This window comes from Nomascus leucogenys, chromosome 6 (genome assembly GCF_006542625.1).
Source record: "Nomascus leucogenys isolate Asia chromosome 6, Asia_NLE_v1, whole genome shotgun sequence".
Classification (NCBI taxonomy): domain Eukaryota; kingdom Metazoa; phylum Chordata; class Mammalia; order Primates; family Hylobatidae; genus Nomascus; species Nomascus leucogenys.
This window is the reverse complement of record NC_044386.1, coordinates 25,900,889-25,918,755: the sequence shown is the minus strand read 5'-3', so window position 1 is coordinate 25,918,755 and position 17,867 is coordinate 25,900,889.

Here is a 17,867-nt window from a genome sequence, read left to right as displayed (position 1 = left end):
CATAAGTGGGAGTTGAACAATGAGAACATGTGGACACAGGGAGGGGAACATCACACACTGGGGCCTGTCGAGAGATGGGGGCTACAGGGGGATAGCATTAGGAGAAATACCTAATGTAGATGACGGGTTGATGGGTCCTGCACACCACCATGGCATTTATATACCTATGTAACAAACCTGCACGTTCCTCACATGTATCCCAGAACTTAAAATATAATAATAAGTAAGTAAATAAATAAAATTAAATTAAAACCACACCAACTATACTCTTGGACAACAGTGGAATAAAAAATAAAAATAATACCAAGAATGTCTCTCAAAATGACAAAATTACATGGAAATTAAACAACTTGTTCCTGAATGACTGTTGGGTAAACAATAAAATTAAGGCAGAAGTAAAATAAAAATTGAAATAAATGAAAACAGACACACAACATACCCCAATCTCTGAGATGCACCAAATTCAGTGTTAAGAGGAAAGTTATAGTGCTAAGCAACTACCTCAAAAAGTAAGAAACATCTCAAATTAATGATCTAACATCACACCTAGAAGGACTGGGAAAGCAAGAATAAAATAACCCAAAAGCTAGCAGAAGAAATGAAATAACTAAAATGAAAGCAAAACTGAATGAAATCAAGACTCAAATATCCATACCAAGAATCAATGAAAGCAAACGTTGATTCCTTGAAAGCTTAAACAAGACCAAAAGACTGCTAGCTAGATGAACAAAGAAAAAGAGAAGATCCAAATAAGCACTATCAGAAATAACAATGGTGACATTACAACTGATACCTTATAAACACAAAAAATCCTCAGAGACTATTATGAACACCTCTATTACCACAAACCAGAAAATCTAGAAAATATGGATACATTTTTGGAAACACACAATCTTCCAAATTTGAATCAAGAAGAAATTGAAACTCTGAACAGACTAAGATTGAGTTCTGAACTTGAGTCAGTAAAAAACAAAAAAACAAAAAACATACCAATGAGAAAAGCCCCAGACAAGACGGACTAACAGTTAATTTTTCTAGATCTACAAATAAGAGCTGGTACCAGTCCTACTGAAACTATTCCCAAAAATCAAGGGAGAAAGACTCCTCTTTAACTCATTCTATGAAGCCAGAATCAGCCTTATTGAAATATCTGGCAGACCCAGTGAAAAAAAAAAAAAAGATGACAGGCCAATATTCCTGTGTATTCCACAAAAATTCTTAACAAAAATACCAGCACACTCAATAAAGCAGTATATCAAAAAGTTAATATACCACAATCAAGTAGGCCTTATTGCTGGGTTGCAATGCTAGTTCAACATACACAAATCAATAAGATTCACCACATAAATAGGATTAGAAAATAAAACCATGTGATCATCTTAATAAACATGAAAAAAGCTTTCAATAAAATCCGGCATTCCTTAATGATAAAAAGCCTCAACAAACTACACATCAAAGGAGCATACCTCAACATGATAAGAATTATCTATGACAGGCCCACATCTAGCATTACACTAAATGGGTGAAAACTGGAAGCATTCCTCTTGAACACTGGAAAAAGTCAAGGATGCCCACTCTCATCACTGCTATTCAACATAGTACTGGAAGTACTAGCCAGAGAAATCATCAAAAGAAAGAAATAAAAGGTGTCCAAATACGAAAAGAAGAAATCGATCTATTTCTCTTCACTGATGATATGATTCTATACCTAGAAAACCTTAAAGACTCCACCAAAAGACTCTTGGAACTAATAAACTACTTCAGTAAAGTTTCAGGATACAAAATTAATATACAAAAATCAGTAGCATATCTTATACACCAACAACAGATGCAGCTAGAGGCCATTATTCTAAGCAAACTAATGCAGGATCAGAAAACCAAATAACACATGTTCTCACCTATAAGTGGGATCTAAACAATGGATACTTATGGACATAAAGATGGCAACAATAGATCCTGGGAACTACTTGGCAGAGAGAGTGGGAAGAGCAAGAGTTGAAAAATTCACTCTTGGGTACTATGCTCAGTACCTGGGTAATGAGATTATTCATACTCCAAATCTCAACATCACGCAATATGCTCAGCTAAGGAATCTACACATGTACTCCTTGATTAAAATAAAGTGAATCTACTATAAAAGTTGAAATTATAAAAAATTAGTAGAATGCATAAGTGACATCATCTGGATCTGGAATGTTCTTTGCATGATGATTTTTAATTAATTTTTATAGGTTTAGTAGTATATTCTACATCACTTTTAGTCTGTTTTAATAATTTTGTCTTTCTATGAATTTGCTTATAATTTGTAGTTTTCATGTTTCTAAATTGTCATAGCAATGGATGTATAAAATAATGTGAAAGAAAAATAAATAAATAAAATGTAGTTTATTGTAAGAGGTTAAAAAAACCTCTGGTATTATTACAATCAATATATCAAGTGTTTACTGGCATAGAATATTTTTAAAAGACATTTAAGGCAACCCAGTCCATCATTTTTGTTTTATAACTGTGAAAACTGAGGTTCACAGAGCTTAGGTAATATTCACAAGGACATACAAAGAATTAATGACGGAACATCACTGTAGTACAACTTTGTGAATCATGGTTCAAGATTCCTTCTATGGTATCCCACTGCTAATAATTTACATGACAACTTACAATATGTATTTGCCCTTAAAATGTACATTTCATGCATCACATATATTCTGCTTTAGGAACTAAACACCTAAAACATTCTAAATTTACACGAGTTTACATAAACATAAAATATTGTTTCCAAAAGTGTTATTTAAAAGAAAGATTCCATTAATTACATCATTATTCTGAAAACCACTTAATAAACACAGAATATCCTTAGGGTGCATATTATTATATAAGGAATAAAAGGTAAAATACATGTTGCTTAATATTAGGTGATATTAGTCCCCAAAATATAAATATATTATTGATAAAACATTATTATCTTCTACTGAGTTAGTTGACACTGTGCAGTTCTACGAACAGGAACAAATCTGTAAGCCTAACATTGTGAAGAAAATCACCAGTCAACTGTAGAGAAATTGTCTACATAAGGCACATAGCAGAGAGATTTACTGATTACAGAGTATCTACACCCCTAACTTCCCTCCCACACACAGCATCACATTTCCCATTTTAATGCAATTGAGTGAAGTCATAAAAATCATGCCTATTCTACTACTAAAAACATATCAGCTTGTGTTTGTCATAATGCTTCTCACAATCAGCCCTTTTGGAAATCTAGTATGGCGACAACACATTATCACCACCAGATTAAGTATCCTCATTCTCATCATAGCCCTTTCAATGCTTTTTATTGAGATTCATTCACATTTACTTTTGGTGCATTCAAAGGAGCAAAGAAGACCTGGGATACAGTATAGCAGATACTTCTAATATCAAGTATACCATATGTATTATTCAGGGTTCTCTAGAGGGACATAACTAATAGGATAGATGTACATATAAAGGGGAATCTGTTAAAGAGTATTGACTCACATGATCACAAAGTAAGATCCTACAATAGGCCCTCTGCAAGCCGAGAAGCAAGGAACCCAGTCCGAGTCCCAAAACTTCAAAAGTAGGAAAGCCAGCAGTGCAGTCTTCAGTCTGTGGTCAAAGGTCCATAAGTCCCAAATTTGAAAAACTTGGAGTACGATACTTGAAAGCAGGAAGCATCCAGCATGGGAGAAACAGGTAGGCCAGAAGGCTAAGCCAATCTCGTCTTTCCACGTTCCTCTGCCTGCTTTTATGGTACCTAAGCTGGCTGTTTAGATGGTGTCCGCCCAGATTCAGGGTCGGTCTGCCTCTCCCAGTCCACTCACTCAAATGTTAATCTCCTTTGGGAATACCATCACAGACACACCCAGGAACAATACTGTGCATCCTTCAATCCACCCGAGTTGACACTCAGTAGCAACCATTACAGCATATATGGACCAATTTCCGTGTGCTGTTAGCAGGCTTTTGTCAGTCCTACAATTCCTTATGCTCCTCAAGTCTCTATTTAGATCATTTTTTCTGGTCACTTTAAGCAAGGGTACATTTCAAACAGAATGTGTGCCCTTCAGGACACAAATAAGCCTATTACATTTTGTGCGTCACTTTATTTGTGGGATTCTTCAAACACAACGATTCGTTTTTCAATGCTTGAGGGGATATGTCTAGTGGTAGAATTTAGTGATTTTCTAAAATTTCATGGTGGTTACTGGTCTCTGAATTAACTGTTTGAAGGATATAACAATCAACCCCTATATGTTATGTGAATAACTATTCTTAGCAAACCTCATATTTAAGGGTGGCTAAATAGATGGTGGAGTACAGTTATAAGGAACAGTTGGGGCCTCTTTCAAACAACAGGAAAACATTTTACCCATTTTTAACCACTGTCACTTGATCCATCATGACGTTCTATATTTGCTATTTAATGTCATACTCCTTTGGGCACAGGGATACTCAAGTGTTGAGTGCAGACCTTCACAGACCCTCAGCTCCCCATACCATGACTTAACGTATGGGACACCACATGCCTAATGCTGACTTTCCCGTGCTTGTACCCAGGCCCCCTCCAGGGGCTGGATGTGGTAACAGTGACTGAGCTGAGGTGGAGGCAGAAGGCAACTGAGAGCCTGACCCAAGAAGACAGCAAGAGACTGAATACATGCCAAACACATGCTTTCCCCAGTGACAGCACTGCTCTCAGTGCTACTTCTTATTTTTCCTCAATCACAATATCATCAGTGTAATAAGCCAGTTTACTCTTAACCAATGTAGCAAATCTCTTCTATGAATACTCCTATATTTATGTTTCACATCTTTCCACATAAAGCAATTGAACTAAACTCCTCTCTGTTTGGGGGATGAAAGATAAGGCCTTAGTTAAATCAACCATAATTTACTTGTATGTTTTGGCCTGTGAAAACTCTTTGATTTAGAATCAATGTCTGGTTCTGTTAATTTTATCTGAACACTAGTTGATTCAATCTTCCGTTTTCATTATATCCTCTGGCCAACTTGGACCTTTACGGATTTAGTCAATTGCTATAAAACACCCCCTTTTTTGTTTTGTTTTGTTTTATCATTTCTTTACTAAAGGTTGAACTTCTCTGGTGCTTTCTAGGAATACATATAGCTTAACAGTCACCACCCAAAATGTCTGAGAAAGTCCCAGTGGTTCCAGTTTCATGTATCTAATTAGTTCTTAAAGAATGTCTTCCGATTAATTTACGTTCAAGCAACGACAGCAATATTTCCAATTGCTACATCACACGAACCTATTCCAATTATGATTTGGGGCTTAGGTATCACGAGCAATGTTACTGTTGACTTGTCATGTTCTGGTTGTAGTTTCATTGTTACTGGCCACTTTCGATCACAGCATCTGTGTAACTTCCCAATCTCATTGTCAGTTCTGAATGTGTCCCTTCATGGTCATGAGGCGTATAACTCTGCTGAGAATCTGTATTCAACAACCCACAGAATAATTGTTGCCACTCAGGTCTGAGAGTGGCATACAGCCAGTCATCTTCTGCTGAGGCTGTAGGTAGATAATCCTAGTTTTTGAGACACTGATTTTTTCTCTGTCACATTTATGTCCAAGGTGAATTTGTCACCATGTTTCAGCACAATTTATTTTAATTCTTCCTCTACATCAGTATTGTAAATTTATCTTCATTGGGATAAACTGACCACATGTTTTTTTGTTTGTGTGTTTTTTGTTTTTAGAAACTTGACTTATAAATAGGGGTTTTCATTCCTCCTCAGACTTAGTAAAAAAGTGATCTGGGGCCAAGATTGGTCTGCCAGTAATGCAAATTTAAGGGTAGAAGGACAATAAATTCAGCAATATTAATATATTAATGAAAAATTTCACAATAAAGCAAATATCAACATTTTAAATAATGGCAATATCTACATCCTTAGTTTCCTTGACAAAACTTCATTTGTTTTATTTATATTGATCCCTTCTTTTAAGGACCTGCAGAAAATTCTACTCAATTCAGCCTTCTTTTTTTACAACTACACAGAGGCTGGGGATTCCTTTATTTTCTTACCTTGTTCTTTTTGGAGACATTTTCAAAATGTTTTCTCACCTGCATATCCAATGTGAGGTAATTAAGAAATTATATCTACCACTTTGACTTGTATGCTCTCTTGCTCCCTCTCCCACTAATAAAAGCCACATAAGAAGCATCAGTCTGAAAAGACCCTTATCTCAAACATTCACTGCTTTCAGTAGAGAAGGCAAGGTTTGAGAAGTGTCTATACTGACTATTGTGTAACAAATCCAATGCAGATGATGTTTAAAGCAACCCAAACCAGATTAGCAAACATGTTCTGTCGTGGTAGAGAAAAGAGTACAAATTATCTTTCATATATTGACTTGTTTAACTATGGCTTTTACTCACTGAAAGAGAGGCAAAGCTACCACATTTCATTTATCACTTGGAACGGCAGCTTCTAAGATATTCCCTAATTATTCTCATTATCTTTTCATCCTTTTTAATCTCCTCCCCTGGCAGTGAGCTATGATCGTGATTAAAAGTAAGTCCCTAATGATGTAATTACAACCAAGAGAATATGGTAAAAGTAAGGGAATATCTCTAATGTGATGAAGTTGTAGGTAATTGAGACTACTGTCTTGCTAGTAGACTATCTCTATTGCCTTTCTATTTATAGACTTTGATGAAGCTTCATGTTTTGGAAAGGTGCACATGGCAAGAAACTGAGGGCAGCCTCCATTGACAACAAACAAGTACTGAGGGATTGAGTCCCATATTCCTTGAGGACTGAATTTGTTAATATCCACATGAGATTGAAAGTCCATCGTTCCCCACTTGAGCATTTGGATGAGACTGTCCATAGCTCACATCTTGATCACAGCTTTGCAAGAGACCCTAGAAAACCCAATTAAGCAATGGCCAAATTCATTGTCTTTAGAAACTGCAAGATAATAAACATAATAAACACGTGTTATTCTAAGCACTAATTTTGTGCTAATTTGTTAAGCATAATTCATATGTTAATAAATGTTGGATATCACATCTAATTACTGATCAGCTAGTACTTACCATAATATGCCATTGACAATAGAATATGACAAATCAAGTTATTAGATCCATAATCATTAAATCTTATGATTCATAAGAGTAAATTTGAATACAAAATAGATTTTTCTGTAAAAATAGAAATGATAGGTTTGAATAAAAGCAGATTTTTCAAATGTCTTCTGCTATTTCTCTAGAAATATTTTAATTATTTTACACTATAGTCGTCAATTACAGTAGAGTTCTTTACCCCTCTACCCAGCCTTGGAAGCTATAATTTTTGTTACTAAATGCTTCATGGGGTAAACACTATGATTATGATGTTTTCCAAGTTTTCACAGAAACATTAGGATGGTGATGTGAGCCAGATCTTGTTTCCAAGACTGATCCTAAGGTAATGTGATTAGAGCCTCCATCCTCCCTGGCTTCACTTTGCCAATGCTTCCTATAACAGAAATATAATAGGACCATTTGTCATTTCTTTTTCACTTTGGCTTTCTTTTTCTACTCGTTTAGCCATTTAAATAAGGATCGTATTAATCATCTAAATACCACTGATACAATCTGTCACATGCCACAAAACTTTCACTTGTTCAAAATTTGAATGAAGTGGCAACCATCCCAACATAAACATTGCCAGTGCATACATACTCATCACATTTTTATTTTTTTAAGAGATTGGGTCTTGCTCTGTCACCCAAGTTGAGTGTAGTGGTGTGTGGTTAATGTTAGGTGTCAACTTGATTGGATTGAAGGGTGCAAAGTATTGTTCCTGGGTGTGTCTGTGAGGGTGTTGCCAAAGGAGATTAACATTTGAGTCAGTGGACTGGGTGAGGCAGAGGGACCCTGAATCTGGGTGGGCACAAAGTAATTAGCTGCCAGTGTGGCTAGAATAAAAGCAGGCAGAAGAACGTGGAAGGACTGGGCTGGCTAAGTTTTCCAGCCTTCATCTTTCTCACATGCTGGATGCTTCCTGCCCTTGAACATTGGACTCCAAATTCTTTAGCTTTTGGACTCTTGGGCCTACACCAGTGGTTTTCCAGGGGCTGTCAGGCCTTCAGCCACAGACTGAAAGCTGCACTATTGGCTTCTCTACTTTTGAGTTCTTGGGACTCATACTGATTTCCTTGCTCCTCACCTTGCAGACGGCCTATTGTGGGACTTCATTTTCTGATCATGTGAGTCAATACTCTTAATAAACTCTGATATATGCATCTATCCTATTAGTGCTGTTCCTCTGGAGAATACTGACTATTACAAGTGGCATGATCATAGCTTACTATAGCTTTGAACTCCTGGACTCAAGGTTTTCTCTTGCCTCAGCCTGCCAGGTAGCTAGGACGCCAGGACTACAGGCACATGCTACCATACATGGCTAATTATTTTTACTTTTTCTGGCATTGGGGTCTTGCTATGTTGCCCAGGCTGCTCTTGAACTCCTGGTGACAAGTGATCCTCCTGCCTTGGCCTCCAAAAGTACTAGGATTTTAGGTGTGCACCAATGTGCCTGGCCCTCATCATACTTTTAATCCAAAATACCTTTTAAAAATTTACCTGTAGGATGGGGGAGTCTTTGCCTCAATATCCTCACTGTCATCAATTTCACCACAAGATCCCTGATGATATATCAGTTGATCCCATGTTCAGAATTCACAAAAGTATCCAAAAGACATCTAACCTGAAAGTATAAACAGCAGATAAGGAAGTTGTTATAACATTTCTAGTACAGCTTCTTGACCCAAAAGACATCTAGCCTGAAAGTATACACAGCAGATAAGGGCATTGTTATAACGTTTCAATTATAGCTTCTTGACCCCTTGTCAACATGGTGAATATTTGACTGCAAAAGATGAACTAAAGAAGACAGAAACAATTTCAACGTATATAAGCTATATCACTGATTGACCACACATCTTTTCACTGTGCTTGTTATCTAAGTCCTGTGCACTCTTTCTTCAGCTGCTCCACATCTTCAATCAGGAGGCTCAGAGTATTTAATTCTAACGGTTAAGCACAGGAGGCTTAGAGTACTTAATTCTAAGAGCTAAGTACAATCTGAATGCTCTATCTTTAGTTTAATTTACATATTTTGCAGATTAATATTGCAAAAAGCTGGATCCACGACCACACTGTCAAATCTCTCTCATAGTATTCTGAACATGGAATAAAGACAAAGTTAAATGTAATTGTTATGAAATGTTTAAAAAATTGCTCCTTTGAAAATGGCTCTGGAGTAGGAGAAGGAATTAGGAGAAAAAACAATTTACTTCAAAATGATCAATATATAGTTTATGGTCTCTTATGAGGCTATCATGTTGCTACATTAAGTGGGAAAATATGAAAATGCAAAATTAAAAAATAGTCTTATACTGATAAAATTATAAGGTTTATAGTTATGTTTATTCATATAGGTCTTGTTTATAAGAGTTCAATTTTTTTTCAGAGCACTTTATAAATAATACAGGTTTTCCATAAAAGTTTTGGCATAATTGAAGTCTGTCAAATATAAAACATAAAACATAAGAAATGGAAGAAACAATAAAGTGATAGTCATGTATTTTAAATGAATGGCTTTTTCAGATAATACTTCATCTTCACAAGAGGATATAGCTAAAATACCGATAGGATTATCATTTGATTCAGCCAGTTTGGCCACCATGCTAAAAGTACAACTTTGGATAAGGGGATAATGTGATTATTTTCCGATAATGTGTATTGTTGTCTCTCTTTATTTCAGCCCTAGCCTGACACAGATAATAACTGCAAACAGTACTGATCAAGAGGAACTCCTATTTTTGAAAGGCAAGTAAAGACTGGCAAGAAGGATAGCAGAAATACGATATTAAGTTGGTAATCAGATTTTATCAGTATTTTCAGACTATATAATAAAATATCATGGACTAGGTGGCTTATAAACAACAGAAATCTATTTCTCACTATTCTGGAGTGTGGAAGTCCAGGATTAGGGTGACAGCAGATTCAGCATCTGGTGAGGGCCCACTTCCTTATAGATGGCTGTCTTCTTGTTGTAACGTCACATGGTAGAACAGGCAAGAAAGCTCTCTTGGGCCTCTTTTATAAGGACACTAATCCCATTTACGATGCCTTCACCCACATGGCCTAATTATGAATTAAAGAATTCACATGCTAATACCATCACATCGGGAATTAGAAGTTCAAAACATGAATTTTGAGGAGACATATTTATTCATACTATAGCATAAACCATGTAAGATCTAGACTGCTAGCTAAAGCAATAAATAATTCCGAAAGTTAATATGATGATTATCTACCCATAAAAGCAAACTAGATATTTACTCACACATGAGTTTGTGTTTTAAATAATAATGAGTTACTGAAACATTAAAAAATAATATCTATTGCATACTTAACATGTTCAAAGTAATTTACTACACTAAATTTATCATTGCAACAACTCTATAAAGCATATAGATCCATGTTACTCCTTTCCTGATGAAATAACGAAAGTATAGAGAGGATAAGTCACATGAACAAAGTCACTAAGCTAAAATTCGATCCTCCTCTAAGTCCTGAGTATGGCACTATGCTGCCTTCTCTAAAACTTTATAGGCGAGACAAAAATTATTGATTGTTAATTAGATATCAAAGACAATGACAAATCTGTATAACATATAAAATGTTAACAATATACTAAATTTTCATGGTGAATTTCATACCATATTCAACTTATACATTTTTTCACACACATTTTAACATAGATATATATACACATAGAAAAAAATTATAATTTTTAATTATAAAAATTTAATTTTAATTTAACTTTAAATTTATTAAAACTTTTTATAAATTTTGTATAAGTTTTTATCAGAAACACTTTTAACTGATTAAGAAAACACTATTTGTAAAGGAGCATTGTAAAAAGATAAATACCACTGTAGCTACCATTAGTACTACCACTGTTAAACATTGTAAAAAGGTTACTTGATAAAAACAAAGGGGTCGGTATGGGTAAGGCAAGGCTGATGAACATAGAGGTCATTTTATTGAAAATAAACAAGTTTCTTATGTAAATGAATTCTAAAACTCTATTTCTACAGTGGAATGATGTTAGGAGGACATTTTGTATGTGGTTTATACTACTTAAATTTTTAATGATTTCCTACTTTCAACCTATTTAATAAGCAAAAAGTTGTATTTCAGGTTTTTAAAATCTGAGTTACCTTGAAAAGGATGCGGTAAAATTAAGTCTAATTCTTCATATAATCTAACAAGGATATTTTCAGTTACATGTATTCATTACAGATACCAAAAAGGAAACTAATTAATAGTAAAGCTGTTGAAATATGAATTTGTTTTATTTTTAATAATGAAAAATAGTGAAAATAGTGTTTTTTTACTCTACCAAGTAGATTACAATTCTAATTGTGACTCTCATCAGATTTTGATTTATCTCTTTATCCCTTCTTGTACCTAATGGGGAACAAATTACTTATTACTCATGAAAGACACTAACTACCTAGTGTTGCAGAAAAAGAGAATATTACCATTTACATTTAAATGAGATTTGAAATGTTAATGAACAGATCCAGTATTCTAATTATCTCTACAAATACATTAAATTAAGGTGAACTTTCATAGATAGATCGTTCATTGCTCCTTACTCTAGAGTGCCCTACAGGGCTGTGTGATAGCATATAAAGCATACGGAACCTACATTAGATGCACTTATTGTTATAATGTAAAAAATATACAGTCAAATAGCTATGATTATTGTTAAGGATCATATAATTTTACTGTAATGAATACTCATAAATCACATAAAGTATTTTTAGATTAAAAAATTATCCTATGAAAGCATTATTGAATTGCAAATTTTACTCATTTATTTATTTTTCTGGGGTTAAAATAAGATATATGATTGACTGGACATATAGACAGTTTTGATAAACACATTTTCCATGCAACAAAATAACACCATCCTTCTTACCTTAAAACCACCCTTTCTATAATGAATAAATGTTTTTGTAAGCAGTAAATAATGAAATGAACAATAAGATTATATGTGATTTTTTTTATTGATTGACTACTCTTGGGGCTACCAAGGAAGATGAGTTCAACATGAAACCTTCTATCCAACTAAATGCAGTGACTTATAAAGAAAAACACAGAATACAAACTCTTTGTCTTTTTCTGTACCCCTATTTAAATACTTGCACTGCCCTAGAAGTCACGATTCTGATTTTTTCTCACATGTATGCAATTTGATGAAGCATCTCAAATATAAAAGCAACTCCAGGACATAAGAACCCAACTAGTGACTGAAAAAGAGAGGCCATAAGTTCAGAAGAAAAGTTAATAAAACATTTGAAAAAAAAATAAACAGCTAGAGCAATAGTTTTATAGGAATCCACACAACACATGGGAAATAACAGATAGTTGGTAAGGGTGTCGGAAAGGAGAGCTTCATACATCAAGTTATTACAGTTATTGTCTGCTTTAAATGGGACTGAAAAACAATTACAGTGAAGTGAAGCTAATGACAATGCCAGCACTGCACAACACCACTTCATAGTACGTGTGAAAAGAGAAAGCAGCCACAATGAGCATTGGATTTGTGTTTTAAATCAGTCCAAAGAAGGAATAGAAAAACTAATCACAGTCATCATTCTGCCCTTGATGTTACAAAATTTCATCTGAAGCATGATGATGCCCTTCTGTCATAGTCAGCTTAAGCTTCTGTAACAAAATGCCATAGACTTAAATGTTTCTTTTCACAGTTTTAGGGGCTAGAAGTCTGAGATAAGGCTGCCAGCATGGTTGAGTTCTTGGTTAAGATCCTCTTCTTGGCTTGCAGGTTACCTTTTTTGGTGTGTTCTCACATGAGAGGAGGGAAAAGAGAGACAGTGAGAGTGACAGAGTTTTGATTTCTCTTTATAAGGGCACTGATCCCATCCTGAAGACTCCATCTTCAAGACCTCACGCAAACCTAATTACCTCCCAAAGACCTCCCCCACCACTTCCAAATACCATCATATTGAGCATTAAAACTTAACATGTAAATTTTGGGAGAGACACAAATATTAAGTTTATCCCTTCTTTTTTCCATCTCTTCTTCATAATTTAAAAAACACATATCTTAACCATACACACCTCAATGAGAAGAATTTAAGGTCTTTCATCTATGTTTGGTATTTTTTTCTACTATAGCATTACTCGATTTATTAAGAAGCTAAGATATTTAAGACTAGTGGAAAGTTTTTATTAAGTTTGTTGTAATAAAAACACTGAACGGGAAAGAAATGTTCTGTCCCAACTCTATCATGAGTGTGACCCTAATAAAGAAAAACTAAAATGCAGACATTTTAGGAACACATGTATAGTGTTTAGAAAAGAAAGGAAGAAAAACAAAACAAAAAATATATAAAAACACAAATAATAGAATGTGACATTTCAATATTTAGATTAAAAATTAATACTCAATTTACTGTTATAGTATAATTAAGATATAGATAGAAATATCACCTATGAATTTGTACAGAAGAAAAAATAGAGAAATATTAGCATTTGATAACATGATATAAAAGAAACATAGACATTAACTAACTCTGAAATTTGCATCTTAAGCATTTTAAAATTTAAAAGTAATCAAATATAAAATAAAATGAAGTAAAGGTATACCAAAGTGAAATTGAAGTGACTTCCTAAATTTAAATACAGTGAAAAAAATACTAAAAAGTTTTTGTTTCACAACATACAAATGAGAAATTTTGGAAATAAATTTCTACAATATGCAAACATATTTTAGGACCACATATTTAGTTAATATTACAGCTACTATTTTCATGTAACTTCATATTTTAACTGAGAAAATGTTCCAATGGAGAGAAATTCAAGATAGGCTTAGAACATATGAAAAACTAAAAAAAAAATGAATTATAAGTGAAAAGTGTAAGAAAATTTGTAGTACTTATGTCATTAAAACAATATAGCATAAATACTTGGGTTTATTTAATTTCTCCCATTCCTTTACATTTAATCTGTTGCCGATGTTCCAGTGAAAGAAATGTCATTCTGATGTTGGACAGAGTTGCTTATTTTTGATCACTTGATCCCAGTTAGGCCAATGACAATTTCATTTCCTATTCCTTTCACACTTGGACACAGTGTTATAAAAAATATTTTGGTGGAGTATAAACATAGTGTTTTGTTGAGAAGTGATGCGTGTTTAGGAAGAGTTAATGGACATGAGTAAGGGTTTGTCCCAGGGAAATTTATGAACAAGTTAAGATAGTTTGTTTTTTTCTTACTAAGGGGTTTAAAGAGTCACACAATGACAATATTTAAAGAAATATGATAAATGAGATGCATAATTACAAAGAAAGAATAAAGAAAAGTAGGAATTTCTTAAGGTCATCACACTCTTAGTTCGATTTTCTCCTGGGTCCCAGTTATGCAAATGTCTGAGTTCTGCATGAGACTAAAGTTATTGTAATAAATCCTTCCTTAGGTATTCCAGTGCATTTTTGTCACAGGGTCCTATGATTGAATAACAAGACTCAACAGAGCGTACTCACATAAAGCATATTATATAGAGCTTTCATAAAGTCAAAGGATATGGGAAGTGTAAAAAATCTCAGATAAATAGTTGGGACTAAGAGACTCCCAAGCACAGCTCCCCAGGATGCACTTATCCAGATTATAACCAGCAAGATATGTGCAAGAAATCTTAGTTTCACAAGAGCTTAAGCAAAAGGCTCAGCAGTGTCTTTTTATATCTCACTTGTTACAAAGCCAAGCCAGGTTGTATAACCCTTTAAAACAGACAGAAGCCACCACACACATAAATAATGTAAAATAACTGGCTCTGGGTGTTATGAGGGGAATTTGAAACTTTAAATAAGCATAGAGATGGCCTAGCAGACATAAGAGAGCTCCATCTTATATACATTCTAACATAAATGGTTATATCAAACATGTTTAATATGTGTATGCTAGTTTTCTGTTACCTGGTTTTCCAAGCATTTCAAAGACTAAACAAATATTTTGATGCAGTACGATTTTTAAAATACACATATTTAGGGGTGTAGATTAACAATTATGAAACTACTATACATGTTTATATTAGGTTGGTGCAAAAGTAATTGCTGTTTTTGCCATTACACTCTAATGGCAAAAACATTACACTCTAATGGCAAAAACCACAATTACTTTTGCACCAACCTAATACTAGAATTAAACAATTAAGTAAACAGATGTCAAGTTATGGGAGTCTGATTTCTCATTTTTGGAGGGAGAGGTTACAGAAAACAAGGGGACAAAGCTAAAATAACACATTTGGTCATGAAATCGAGTTGAAGGCGCTAAAGCAAACTCACATTTGGCATAATATAGATACAGATGTTACATATACAAATACTTATAGATATGTGTATATAGTTATATGTCCATACAAGGGTTACTATAAACACATCTATTTCCTTTTCTGCCAGTTGAGTGAGCATATAACCAGAGACATCCTAGTAGTAATGAGGACATCTAGCACCAGATCTTGATTCTAATACTATTCTTCAGTATTAGAGGAAACCAGTAAAGCTGAAGAAACGGCAGCTTTTAGCATTTGGACAGTGACTATTTAAGATGAGCCTGAAGCATCATACAGTTATAGAAAGTAAGAAAGTGTTTGAAACATAAATGTACACACACACACACACACACACACACACACACAGTGGGGTTATGTGAAACAGAAAAAGGACCCAATTGAATGAGTTTTCCAAGGCTAAAGCTGGAAAAATTTGAGCAGCAAAATAAATAAATTAGCATTAGAGTATGACCCAAAGAATAAAATATTCATGTGTCCATACTGACACAAATAAATAAGTGAATAAATGTAAGAGCATAGACAATATCCTTTGAAAAATATTACAAATAATTTATATAGATACCCTGTTTTCAAGGAGGTAGAGAATAACTCTCCATTTCTTAAGCATGGGTAATACATAATAATTTTCTCACAAAGAGTACAGTATGGAAAGAAGACAAAGAAGATATGTACAATCAAGGGACCCAGCAAATACCACCTCAGTCAGATGATCAAGATTAACAACAGTGATAAATCATGTTGATGGCATATATACTTGATATAAGATCGTAAGAAAGATATTTTATTTCTGGGATTTTTCTCTCAAAAACACATAACTCTTTTGTAATAATGAGAAAGGCATAAGGGCATATCCCAATTAAAAGGCATTGTATAATATACCTGACAAACATTCCTTATAGCTGTCAAGATCATTAAAACTAGGAACACCTGAGAAACTACCACAGCCATAAGAATCCTGAGGAAACAAGATAACTAAATACAATATTGTTTCCTGTATGATACCAGCAGGGCAAAAAAGAAGTATATTGGGTAAAAACTAAGGAAAACTGAATACATTAGGAATCACCTTGATATGGTTTGGATTTGTGTCCTCACACACATCTCATGCCTAATGGTAATCCTCAGTGTTGGAAGAAGAAGGTGGTTGGATCTTTGGGGTGGATTTCCCCCTTACTGTTCTCCAGATACTGAATGAGTTCTCAGAAGATCTGGTTGTGAGTGTCACCTCCTGCTTCACTCTCCTCCTCCTGCTTCTGCCATGTAAGATAAGATGTGCCTGCATCCCCTTTGCCTTCAGCCATAATTGTAAGCTTCCTGAGGCCTCCCCAACCATGCTTCGTATACATCCTACAGAAGAGAGCCAATTAAACCTCTTTTCTTTATAAACCACCCAGCCTCAGGAATTTGTTTATAGCAGTTCAAGAATGGACTAACACAGATCTTTAGTCAATAATAATGTATCAATATTTCACTTAGCACAATATCCTCCAGATTTATCTATGTTGTCACAAATGACAAAATTTTCTTCTTTTTAAAGTCTGAGTAGTATTCCATTGTACATATACTGTTAACACTGTTAACGAACACTTAGATTATTTTCATATCTTTATGTATCTTTACTATTTTGAATAATGCTGCAATGAACATACGAGTAAAAATGTCTCTGAAATACTGACTGTATTTTCTTTGAATATATACTCAGAAGTGAGATTGCTAGATTACATGCTAGTCCTATTTCTAATTTTTTGAGTAACTTCCATACTATTTTCCATAATGGCGGTACTGGCATACACTTTACCTGAAATGGAAGATGAATATACTTAAAATCCTTTTTAGCACAGGCATTCTGCACACATAGCTGTCCTTAGGACATCTAACAATTAGAATTGAGGAAACTTAATCCTTCTGGGTCACTGTAGTTACTTCTGTCATCTTTGAGAGCTTATCATTAATTATAAGGCTTTTCAAATAGTATAGAACTCAGTAACCCTGTGAGGAGTGCTTAACTGTTTTTAAAAACAGAATCTCAACCCACAAAGAGGTTTGAATAGATAATACCTTTCTCATATGTTCATCACTTCCTCTGCCTTGAAATCTTATGTAGCTTTATAACATTCACCCTTTGCCAGAGTAGGTTAAAAAAACACCCAAACCCAATGTATTTTAAATCCAATAAATCCAACCCAGAGGTTGACGAGACGCATTATCTTCGTCCTTCTGTAGTTCCATTAATTTACATTTCTTTTTTTTTTTTTTTTTTTGAGACGGATTCTCACTCTGTCGCCCAGGCTGGAGTGCAGTGGCGGGATCTCGGCTCACTGCACGCTCCCCTTCCCGAGTTCACGCCATTCTCCTGCCTCAGCTCCTGAGTAGCTGTGACTAGGCGCCCACCACCATGACCGGCTAATTTTTTTTATTTTTAGTAGAGATGGGGTCAT